The sequence below is a fragment of the Cydia pomonella genome, chromosome 11 (genome assembly GCF_033807575.1).
Source record: "Cydia pomonella isolate Wapato2018A chromosome 11, ilCydPomo1, whole genome shotgun sequence".
Taxonomy (NCBI): Eukaryota; Metazoa; Arthropoda; class Insecta; order Lepidoptera; family Tortricidae; genus Cydia; species Cydia pomonella.
The window spans coordinates 11,705,964-11,718,161 of NC_084713.1; positions in this window are offsets into that span (position 1 = coordinate 11,705,964).

Below are 12,198 nucleotides of genomic sequence, written 5' to 3' on the forward strand. Positions count from 1 at the left end.
GGAATATGGTTATAAACGTCATATGTTCACAGATATTTGTCATTAGTAATGACATGGTCTCACTTTGTCATTGCAAATTAACTAGGCCCGACTCTACCTACCTCCACTAAAATTGTAGGTAAGTACCTAATATTCTTCTTCCTAGCGTTCGTCCCGGCTTGCTGCCACGGCTCATCGGAGCCTGGGGTCCGCTTGGCGATTAATCCCAAGAATTGGCGTAGGCACTAGTTTTTACGAATATTTTTGTTATTTATTATTCGGTTCCAGTGTTAATTACCCCGTAAAATCTCTTGTTACCTACTAAATGTTCTCATTTTTTTATGTCAATTGTACCTACAATTCGCTAAATGATACCGATACCTCTTCAATTAGCTGTCCAAGGGCGGATTTAAATCCAGCTTACTACTTACGCCCTACTTACACAATTAAATTGTTGCACATTGTTGAGATAAATAATTACCCCCACTTTGTACCTAAGATGAACTACTTACCTACCTAATACATATTTGTACCTATGAACTGCTGTAAATAGTTATTTGTACAACAAGAGAGCAAAGTTTGATATTTCTTCGAGTGCTTGTTTTGAGTCCCGTGCAAGCGAAAGATTCTATAATAATTTAGAATCTTGAGCGTAGTAAGAGACTCAAAAGCGCACGAGATGTAAATAACTTTGATCTCGTGTAGTACACAAAATTTTTCACGTCAGTCAGCCATCAAAAAATACAAATCCACACGGACGGACCACTATTTCACTCATGTTTTCTGCAGGTATTCTAACAATTAACTTTAATTACCGCAATAAAACAAAACGAAAGAAATTTCAATAAAATAATACGAAAATAATGAATTAACGAACATCAATTGACAGTTCAATCGTCAACGTTTTTTGTTAAAAAAAACTTTGTAAGATACGGTCCGAATTGCGGATACTACTATTTGTCAACTATAGTAGAGAACGTTAAAAATCGTTAAGTAGAATTATTTACTGCGTAACAATTGCGTAAATTTGTATAAGTATATTGTTTTGATTGTATAATAAAATACGTAAAATATAGTATTTTTATTAAATTTTAATCTTTTATTTCATTAATTAATTATTACGAATGAAGACACTCGTAGGGTGTTTTGGAACGATGCGGTCTGACTTATTTCGGGGGTCTATTATAAACCGTCAATATATCGTTGAATTACGTATGCACTTTTTTGTCTCTTTCTTTTTGCTAATGACGTGAAGGGGACAAAGACAATATAATCCAAATACTTCGAACTTGTATTAGGCCCCGCACGTTGAAATGACATTCGAATATAAAGGTCACCTGAATGTTATTTTGTCTTACTCAGTGAGCAAAATGCGATTTTGCTCACTGTTTTTAAGCAGCAAATTACCCTTGTTCCAGCTGCTGACGTGAAATAGTTATTTGTACAACAAGAGAGCAAAGTTTGATATTTCTTCGAGTGCGTATCTTGAGTCCCGTGCAAGCGAAAGATTCTATAATATAAGAATCTATAATTTAGAATCTTGAGCGTAGTAAGGGACTCAAAAGCGCACGAGATGTAAATAACTTTGATCTCGTGTAGTACACAAAATTTTTCACGTCAGTCAGCCATCAAAAAATACAAATCCACACGGACGGACCACTATTTCACTCATGTTTTCTGCAGGTATTCTAACAATTAACTTTAATTACCGCAATAAAACAAAACGAAAGAAATTTCAATAAAATAATGAATTAACGAACATCAATTGACTCGCTACGCTCGTGAATCTAATTTAGAATCTTGAGCGTAGTAAGGGACTCAAAAGCGCACGAGATGTAAATAACTTTGATCTCGTGTAGTACACAAAATTTTTCACGTCAGTCAGCCATCAAAAAATACAACCTGAAAAAATGTAATCCATCTTCATCACTATTTCACTCATGTTTTCTGAAGGTATTCTAAAAATTAACTTTAATTACCGCAATAAAACAAAACGAAAGAAATTTCAATAAAATGATACGAAAATAATGAATTAACGAACATCAATTGACAGTTCAATCGTCAACTTTTTTTTGTTAAAAAAAAAACTTTCTAAGATACGGTCCGAATTGCGGATACTACTATTTGTCAACTATAGTAGAGTTCGTTAAAAGTCGTTAAGTAGAATTATTTACTGCGTAACAATTGCGTAAATTTGTATAAGTACATTGTTTTGATAGTATAATAAAATACGTAAAATATGGTATTTTTATTAATTTTAAAAACTCTTATCTCATAAATTAATTATTACGAATGAAGACTCGTAGGGTGTTTTGGAACGATGCGGTCTGACTTATTTCGGGGGTCTATTATAAACCGTCAATATATCGTTGAATTACGTATACACTTTTTTTGTCTCTTTCTTTTTGCTAATGACGTGAAAGGGACAAAGACAATAGAATCCAAATACTTCGAACTTGTATTAGGCCCCGCACGTTGAAATGACATTCGAATATGAAGGTCACTTGAATGTTATTTTGTCTCACTCAGTGAGCAAAATGCGATTTTGCTCACTGTTTTTAAGCAGCAAATTACCCTTGTTCCAGCTGCTGACGCGAAAAAGTAATTAAATAAACGTATTTGTATTTGAAAGCACCTGCCATCTGACCTTTCAACCCCAAGGGGAAACTAGACCTTATTGGAATTAAGCCGTTTTCCTCACGCTGTTTTCCTTCACCGAAAAGCGACTGATAAATACCAAATTGACATGTTATACATAAGTTCCGAAAAAGTCATTGGTACGAGCCGGGATTTGGACCCGCGACCTCCGAATCGAAAGTCACACGCTCTTAACGCTAGGCTACAAACGCTTTCAAGTAGGAAATCTAATGTACCTACACTTGTTTATTTAAATAACGCGTAAAACCTAGAGTATTGACTACAAAAAGCTTTAATACCCCATAATTCAAAATTTTATAGTGCCGTAAAGTCACGAACTAGCTTAATTTATCTTTATGGCAAAGCAATGTACGATACTTACGAAAGTGTGAAGTACCTACTTTCACGGTTTAATTAACACATCAATATGACTAACTTCAACGCTTGAAAAAATATAAAAACAAAAATATATTTCCAAAGTAGGCGCACTTTTAGTCCACCTGTCCAGCTTCTATGTTCGACTTTCTAGTTCAGCAGCGTGCAATAAGCACACATAATTGACCGAGCAGAGCGAGGGTTTCCGGTTTACCTTCGTAAACGTTAAGTGATAAATCTTCGATTTAAAAACAGGAAATAATCGCAGGGGGCCCAATCTGGTGACTACAACGGGCTTGGGACCACTTCGTTACGCAACTCGTACAAATTCACCTATTTTACAACCGTTACTGCTTTAGAACCTTTGTGAGTTTTTGGTCCTCTGTTATACAAACGCGGCACCCAGCGCACGGTTAGTTTTTAAACGACTTCAAGATTTCAAAAGGAAGAGGTTCTCAATTCGGTTGTATGATTATTTTTTTTAATGTTATTTCATAACTGCGTCATTTCTGAACCGGTTTTGAAAATTATTTTTTTGATTGAATTTATATAATATAATATTTATTTATATATACAGATTAGTCCCGTTTATGTCAAAACTAAGTTCTGATGATGGGATCCATGAGAAATGGAGGGAACTCTTCAAATGTGAAAGGCATACATACCTATAGTGATTTTTGTATTTTCATGTCTAAATGAGTTTGTAAAATATTTCTCACCCTTTCGTTTGAAATGCCTGCAATTCCAGGTATCTCATGGACTTACGAATCTTCGATTATTTAATACCATGTCATGGATTTCTGTCACCATCCCTGGTGCAGTGACCTGAACTGATGAGCTATGAGCCGATCGATTTTGCATCTAGCTGTACTTAGTTTATTAGTTGTTTTTCAAACAGGGTAAAATGCACCCCACGAATTTAAAAACTTTACCCCAGTTTTGATTCCATTACAGTACATTCCAGCACTTTGTATACAAAGTGCTGGAATGTGCAAGTTAAAAATGTAGCAACTAGGCAGGTATACCTGCCTAGTTGCTACATTTTTAACGCCCTATGAAAAAACCGTTCACAACGACAAAATATTACGAACTTGATACTGTTTCTGATATTGACCAGCCAGGTAGGTATTTAGAAAATGACAAATTTGTAGCCTGCCGCAGTATTTTTTAATTTAGTGCCTAAAGCGAGATTAAACTTTTAACTTGCGGTTTCAGTTTGTCATAAGTCATAAGATATGACGAACAAAGCGCTTTTGACAAAGTTAATAAACTTCCTACGTATTACGGTTGATGGCGTCATGAAGGGGACATCCGCAGTGACATTTTCAAGCACAATTAACTTTTCCGGCTACCTTCGATGTACTACAAAGAATCCGGAAAAAGGTAAAGTTAGGTATGATGTAGAATAGAGCGGCATAAGGAAATGTGTTATTTCGCCAAAGAAAGTTAACCCTTAAATGCATAGTGATGTACTTATGCAGCATACACAACAAATATAATTTTCACGTCAGCAGCTGGAACAAGGGTAATTTGCTGCTTAAAAACAGTGAGCAAAATCGCATTTTGCTCACCGAGTGAGACAAAATAACATTCAAGTGACCTTCATATTCTAATGTCATTTCAACGTGCGGAGCCTAATACAAGTTCGAAGTATTTGGATTCTATTGTCTTTGTCCCTTTCACGTCATTAGCAAAAAGAAAGAGACAAAAAAGAATGCATACGTAATTCAACGATATATTGACGGTTTATAATAGACCCCCGAAATAAGTCAGACCGCATCGTTCCAAAACACCCTACGAGTCTTCATTCGTAATAATTAATTAATGAAATAAAAGTTTAAAATTTAATAAAAATACCATATTTTACGTATTTTATTATACAATCAAAACAATGTACTTATACAAATTTACGCAACTGTTACGCTGTAAATAATTCTACTTAACGACTTTTAACGATCTCTACTATAGTTGACAAATAATTGTATCCGCAATTCGGACCGTATCTTACAAAGTTTTTTTTAACAAAAAAAAGTTGACGATTGAACTGTCAATTGATGTTCGTTAATTCAATATTTTCGTATCATTTTATTGAAATTTCTTTCGTTTTGTTTTAAAGCGGTAATTAAAGTTAATTGTTAGAATACCTTCAGAAAACATGAGTGAAATAGTGATAAAGACGGATTACATTTTTTCAGGTTGTATTTTTTGATGGCTGACTGACGTGAAAATTTTTGTGTACTACACGAGATCAAAGTTATTTACATCTCGTGCGCTTATGAGTCCCTTACTACGCTCAAGATTCTAAATTAGATTCACTCGCTACGCTCGTGAATCTATTATAGAATCTTTCGCTTGCACGGGACTCAAAACAAGCACTCGAAGAAATATCAAACTTTGCTCTCTTGTTGTACAAATAACTATTTATGCATAATTAGATAAAATTGATTTATTCCTTTATAATTATTTTGATCGTAAATTAATTCACTTTCAGATTTTTTATTCAAATTTGCGCAGTATTTTAGTTTTAAAAAATTACATTAATTTTAAGACGAAATGGCGGAAAACTTGGATAATCCGGAAACGTTGGTTTATTTTTAGTAAGTGATTTAGGTAGATTTTTTCGGGTTAGCAATTATTTTATATTTTAAAATTTTTATCATAGGTATATCACAAATAGTGTACCTATCTGGTAGTAGTAAGTTTTTCACATATTTCTTACTGAAAAATATATATTTAGATAAATATGATTTAGCCAATGTAAATTATAACACTGATTTAGCAGTAACAATCAATGTTTTAGTTTTTTATTATTTTTTCCTGAATCAGTAAACAATGATGTAACACATAGGTATATTAATAACAGGCAAAAAGAAAAAAAAATCATGCATTTAAGGGTTAAAATAATCGGAAACTCCAATGTTTAATACTTATTAAAGTTCTTTGTTAAAATTATTTACATGTTTACCTAAGTCCAACAAAGCGTTGTTTACCATTAGATACATTTAATGACATATAATATTTATTTGATCAGCGCACCATTTTCCAAATAACATCCTAACACGCATAGCAAATTTGGCCATCAGGAAAACAACCCCAAAATACCATACCATTTTTCTTCCCCCTTCAAGGACTGTTATAATAAAATTAATGTTACGTTTCCCGCCAAAAAATAGTATTTCCACGACAAAATGGCTGGCAAAAGTCGATAGCTTTGAATGTTTGATACGCTCGGCGCCGCTGCGACAGCGAGCGTGCGACCAAACATACGCCTCCAAGCAGTCGTGACCCCTGCCATTTAATTAGACAACCCCTCTACAGTCCAGTGACTGCCCGTAAAAGGGAAGCGAGGAAGCTCTGAGAAAACTGGTCGCGGCATCCACGCGTACGTAGCATTAAATATTTAACTTTAGCCTAGTTTTCATAATGTCCCCTTTGAATACAACGTTTAATTCCGTCTAATTGCGGGGTTAATGGCAGGACCTAATTCTTTTTCCCCGAAACGGTATAACATTAAATTACACCTATTATTAGTCGGTACTTTTTCAGTAATAATGCCGTTATGAAAACGAATGTTTTCCTTGGTTATTTGAAAACATATATCACATTCATGACTCTTGTTGTTATAGATATCAAACATGGCATTGTAGCAGACTGCCTTTGCATGCTTTTATGATTACAGTTTTTTTTATTAAGTATTACTTCTTTTTTATTTTCCTATTCTTTATACCTACAGTTGATTTTCCTACCTAAGGTACCCTGCACCAAAGAAGGCCCATTGTTATTTTTAATTTTCTGTGTTATGATTTATATGAACTGTAGTTTTGTCTATGGTACTGCTGCTAATTCTGGTGCTAATTCCATACATCAGTATTCTTAGCAAAACGCGAGTTACTTCGCAGTCAACATCTAGCGTCAAGTAGCGGATTTATCAGTACTGCTATTACTTGAAAATAGATGTCGCGACGAATTAAAAAAAATCAGCTAATATTATAACCGGATTAACCGGAACTCTATTTTTAACTCCTTCTGCTTGTCATATTAGTTTAAAATTGTTGAGCAATACACTTTTCGTCAGTCGCGACACTCGTGAAATCTAGTGTCCAGTAGCGATACTGGAGGCCTACCGCGAAAATCGAAGTTCGTCAAATGCGGGCATTTTTTTCAGTCACTCTAATTACGTCTTAGTGAGAGTAAAAGAAAAAGATCCCCGCAATTTGCGAATTTCGATTTTCCCGGTAGGCCCCCTGATAATTCCGCTATTCAACGCTAGATGTCGACTGCGAAATAACCCTCGTTTTGGTAAGAAAACTGATGTATGGAGTTAACACTCCAGTCTTACTTTTTTCTCTATGGTACTACCGAACATTGATGCAAAATTTGAACCTATTCACACTTATAAAATGCATTTGTATATCATTCTCATTTTAATTTTCTTTAAGGCGTATAAAAAGAAATGATTACAAGGACACTAAGGTAAGTTAAAAAATATAGTTTATTTTAGTAGGTATAGTTGTTTCACGTTAGAAATTGTATAACCTCAAAACTAGTGATCGCCGAGGAGTGCGCTTTGCTCGTCTTGGCGGGGGCACTACCGTGCCCCCAGATCACTATTAATTTCGAACGTGAAACAACTATACCTACTAAAATGATCTAAATATTTTAACTTACCTTAGTGTCCTTGTAATCATTTCTTTTAGTTAAGCCTTAATGAAAATATAGCTTTCCATATGGCCTACACAAAAATAGTATTAGAATAACTAATCTTATCCGAAGCAATCAGTGCCTTCCGAGTAGTGATTCATATAAGTTGCTAGGCGAGGGCCAAATTAAATCGTCGTTAAATTCTCTATGTCTATACTATTTCTACGGCCAGATCGACTTATAATCATGCGTAAACTACGAGTCGACAAGGCTCATGTCTAATTTTAATTATCAGTTATACAGGTTGTGTTTATTTAGCCACCTGCAATAATTTACGGGCTAAATATACCTATAGGTCATTTCGAACAACTTTTACTTCGGGACCAATCCCGATCTCGCGAAAAAAAAAAAACTCTCCCATAGAAAATCAGGTCAGAAGGCCAAAATGTATGAAACAGCCAATTTTTTTTCGCGATTTCTTAGTTGGTTCTATAGTAAAAGTTGCTCAGTATGACCACGTATGACCTATGTATTCCCCTGGTATTCCCCGATAAATTATTGTAGGCGACTACATAAACACCCTGTATATATTTAAAAAAAAATCTGATGCAAGCTTTTATTACTGACCGTACACACATTTCTTTTAACTCAACTACCTAATACTCATCGAGACAATTCTAACTCAAACACAATGAGGTTACGTTGTTTTATCAGAGTTCCTATGGCCACCTCCGGTATCCACGATCAGATCAGCTCTATGGTAGTAATTTAACATTATATTACATTGTCACCAAATCTGTATAAGTATTGTATTACCTTGTGAAGTTACAGCTCATAATGGGAAGTGGGTCTAATTTAACTTGAAAGATTTGATTAGGTACCTGGTACGAGTACATACATACAAACAATAGGTGAAACTAAATAAAAGCTTGGAATAAATAATATATACCTCCCCGAACCGACATTAGGTTATGTTAATACAAATAACTTTTACGGAATAGATTAGTAAATCACTGAAGTAATTCCGGGAGCTGTATTTACCTTCCATTAATTTCATAATAACCGGATCGCATGTCGGGACGAAAGGCACGCGAATTTGCTATTGCACTGCAGTTGGTTACATCGTGTCATGGCATGACTGATAGGTATATCAGTATCTAATATCGAAAGGTATGTACCAGCTAAGGTAGGTGTCTTATATCGGATGGTATCTACTGCTAAATTGGGTTAATGGTAACCCTATGCCTAGCAATAAGAATTAGACGGCTTTGCAATAACTTCAGCCTCAGGATGCGCATTTTGGCACTACGTAGAACGTACCTTTCGGTTTCTTAGGGCTTCGAAGCTCGCTCATTATCACGCATGCTTTTTTATCTAGATTTTTTTCCCGTTTTGCTATTTTGGCGCCTAGAGCGACCGCTCCAATCACTCTACCCTAGACCGGCCCTGGATGGCGGGATGAATAGGAATAAAAAACAGGAATGACATTGACATTTACCTTATAACAGCTTAAAAACTACTCACACAATCAAATCTACTATATTTTCAATCGCATCATCCCATGATACAATTTGTGTATCGATAGCACCGTTGGTGTATTCCCGTCTGTCCCCGCTCGGCACAGGTGAGAATAGGCGCTACATACAAATCGTTCCCATCTGTGCCCGCCTCTTTTATTTTATGGCGGTGGTCACGTGGGGCGGGCACAGATAGGAATACACCACACCGTTAAGGCTGCGTTTCCATCAGAGATGTGCGAGGATGGGTAGCGAGGGATGTGTTTATTAAAAACCAATTGGTTCTTAGAAAACACATCCCTGATGGTGAGGCTGCCTAATAGAGATTCTTTAATTTAGATTACAAGAAGAATGTTTTTTGATACATTTTGGTCAGCCTGCACCGTTACTAAAGTCTCCATCTCTATAGGTTCAGTACGTGTCAAGTCAAAGAATAACTATAATCTGGTCGGTCAGCCAACCGAGTGTTGATAGTAGAGTCGCAAAAAATGATTTCATGTAACATTTACGCTCAACCCAGTGTAAATGGAAAAAAACTGTTCAGTAACCACGTTCACTGCCCAGGCGAGACTCGAACTTGCGACTTTAAGACAGCAACTCTCTACGCTGCAGTCCAGGGTGCATAGACAAGATGCCAATCATTTAAGCTCCATACCGTAGCGTTGCTATTGCTATCGCTCTTTATCACTCTTCCATATTAGACATTAGTGCTACAGAGACAGTTGCTACGGAGCACTTTCGTTCGCTACGGAGCGTTAAGAATTGGCATCTTGTCTACGCACCCTGGACTCTCACCCGTCTGCGGCGAATATTGGGGTTTTAGTCTGCTTAGTACGATCACGTCTAAAAATATCGATACGAACCAAGTATACACTAGGTAGTACCTTAATATAGGGGCAATAAGGACGTGTATACATATTTTTGGCACTTTGTTCGTATCGATATTATTAGACGTGACTGTACAATATTAAACTACTTAGACGAAACTATAAGACGTCACCGAAGACAGGGCCTATTTTTCTTTGTTTTAGATTTTTTTTCGTTCATCATTTAGAATACCCGTTACGGGTAGGGACAGGAAAAATGAGATAGATCTTTTATCTAGGTTCAAAGCAGTAAAAAATCAAAATATTGTTCCATCTTATTATAATGAAGTTTTTGGTATATGTAGACATAATACAGAGTAAAACGTTGAGCTTAAAACATACAGAAGATTATGTGCCAAGTCAAAAACTAAAAGACGCACAGCTTATTTTTCCTACTCCTCTACTGTTATCTGTCACTTATGCATTCATTAACACGAATATAAGAACATACATAAAAGATTTCAAGAAAAGTCTATATTGTCTATTCCTCATAAAAGCTCTTGTGCTTTTATAAGCTATAATGTTACTGCGATTAATGGCTACCAACCTAACAAAACCAAAACGAATACAGTTTTAAACTAAGTGCATTGATGCCAACTTACAAAATATTCATTTGGTTGCATAGTAAAAATAATTACTTGATAAGTCAGAAACACGCATGTGACACCCGTAATATAGCAACACCCATAGACTACGAAGACCGCTTAGCGTTGCTTGTTAGTCTCCGTAGGCTACGGTGGCCAAAAATGAGAAAAAACTGTCCAAAAAATTAATTTAGCAAGTAGCAAGTACCAGGGCCTCATGAGTTACGAGGAGGTGTCGCCGACCGGCCGGCCGCGGCCCGGGGCGGGCCGGGCGCGTCACAAGGTATGCTCGCGCGTCTTGGCTATATACTTTTGCTGTAATTTGTTTACCTAAATTAAGATTTATTTTTGTTGACTCGTAGGAAAAATATTGTATGCAACGTTGTATAAGTAGGTCAAAAAATTCTCGGGGCGTATTCCTTTACAATGTTCGCCTACGCCTTCGGCTCCGGCTCACATTGTAACTCACGCCACTCGCCTTTTTTGACCCTTCTTATACAACTGTTGCATAAAATACTATATAAGTAGTTTAGTTTCTGACACTAACTTTACAGGCGTTATACTTTTAGCGAATGTAACTTCCGATAAAATAAAAAATAACTTACTTAAGGGAAGGTGGGGTAAGACGAACATAGTTTATTTTGCTCGGGACAAGACAAACAGTATGAGGATTCCATACAAGTATTTGTCTTGCCCCGGTAATAGTCTTACCCAACATTACCCTATACACATTAGCACAAAGGATCTCTTCCAAACACATCATCACCTGTATGCTCTATGGTTCAACTAACGTCGTCAGATTCTTAAATAATAACATTATGATATAAATCAATGATGTTATGACTTTACTCGGATACATAAGTAAACAAAAGTAAAATTGTCAAGGCGCAATTGAATAGAATGAATGATTAATTTTATTATATTAAAAAGTCATTATTTGCACCTGCATTCCAACATCCACCTACAATATATAATAAGTTACAGTAATTAAATAAATAACTAAATCATTTCGTAGCTAGCATATCGCAAGTAATATAAATTATTGACTAGCAAACTCTGGTTATTCTAATGGAGGTCAAACAAATACATATTATATTTGTTATGTGGGCCGTGCATGTTGTAAATGACATAATTAATTACATTTCAAGTAATTTCATTTTACAGGGAACAACACATTTTTGTAACCCCGTCCGTCGCTTTCATATAACACGTATTAAATATTTATAGTTATTTCTTATAGCTGCACTCTTTTCTACAATTCAGAGTAATTCCACGACGGAGAGTAAAAAACAAATATTTTTTTATGCCAGAATTTAAAATATCTGTTTATGGTCAAATGTTCTCTGGCGGCAATCCAATTCTGATATTTTTTTACAAATAAAGTAAATATAGGATAGTATGGGAATGTGTTTAACCACATTACAGTGAATGTGAAGTTACCAATCGAAAACAGTGACTTTAACAATCAAAAAGTTTGAAAAACTTGACTGTGGAGGATTTCGTAAAAACCTCCTCTATAATTATTGTTAAATAAGAACATAGGAAACTAACATAAATAAATCTCTTCCTGGAGTCTTGTAATAAATAAAGTAAGCAGAG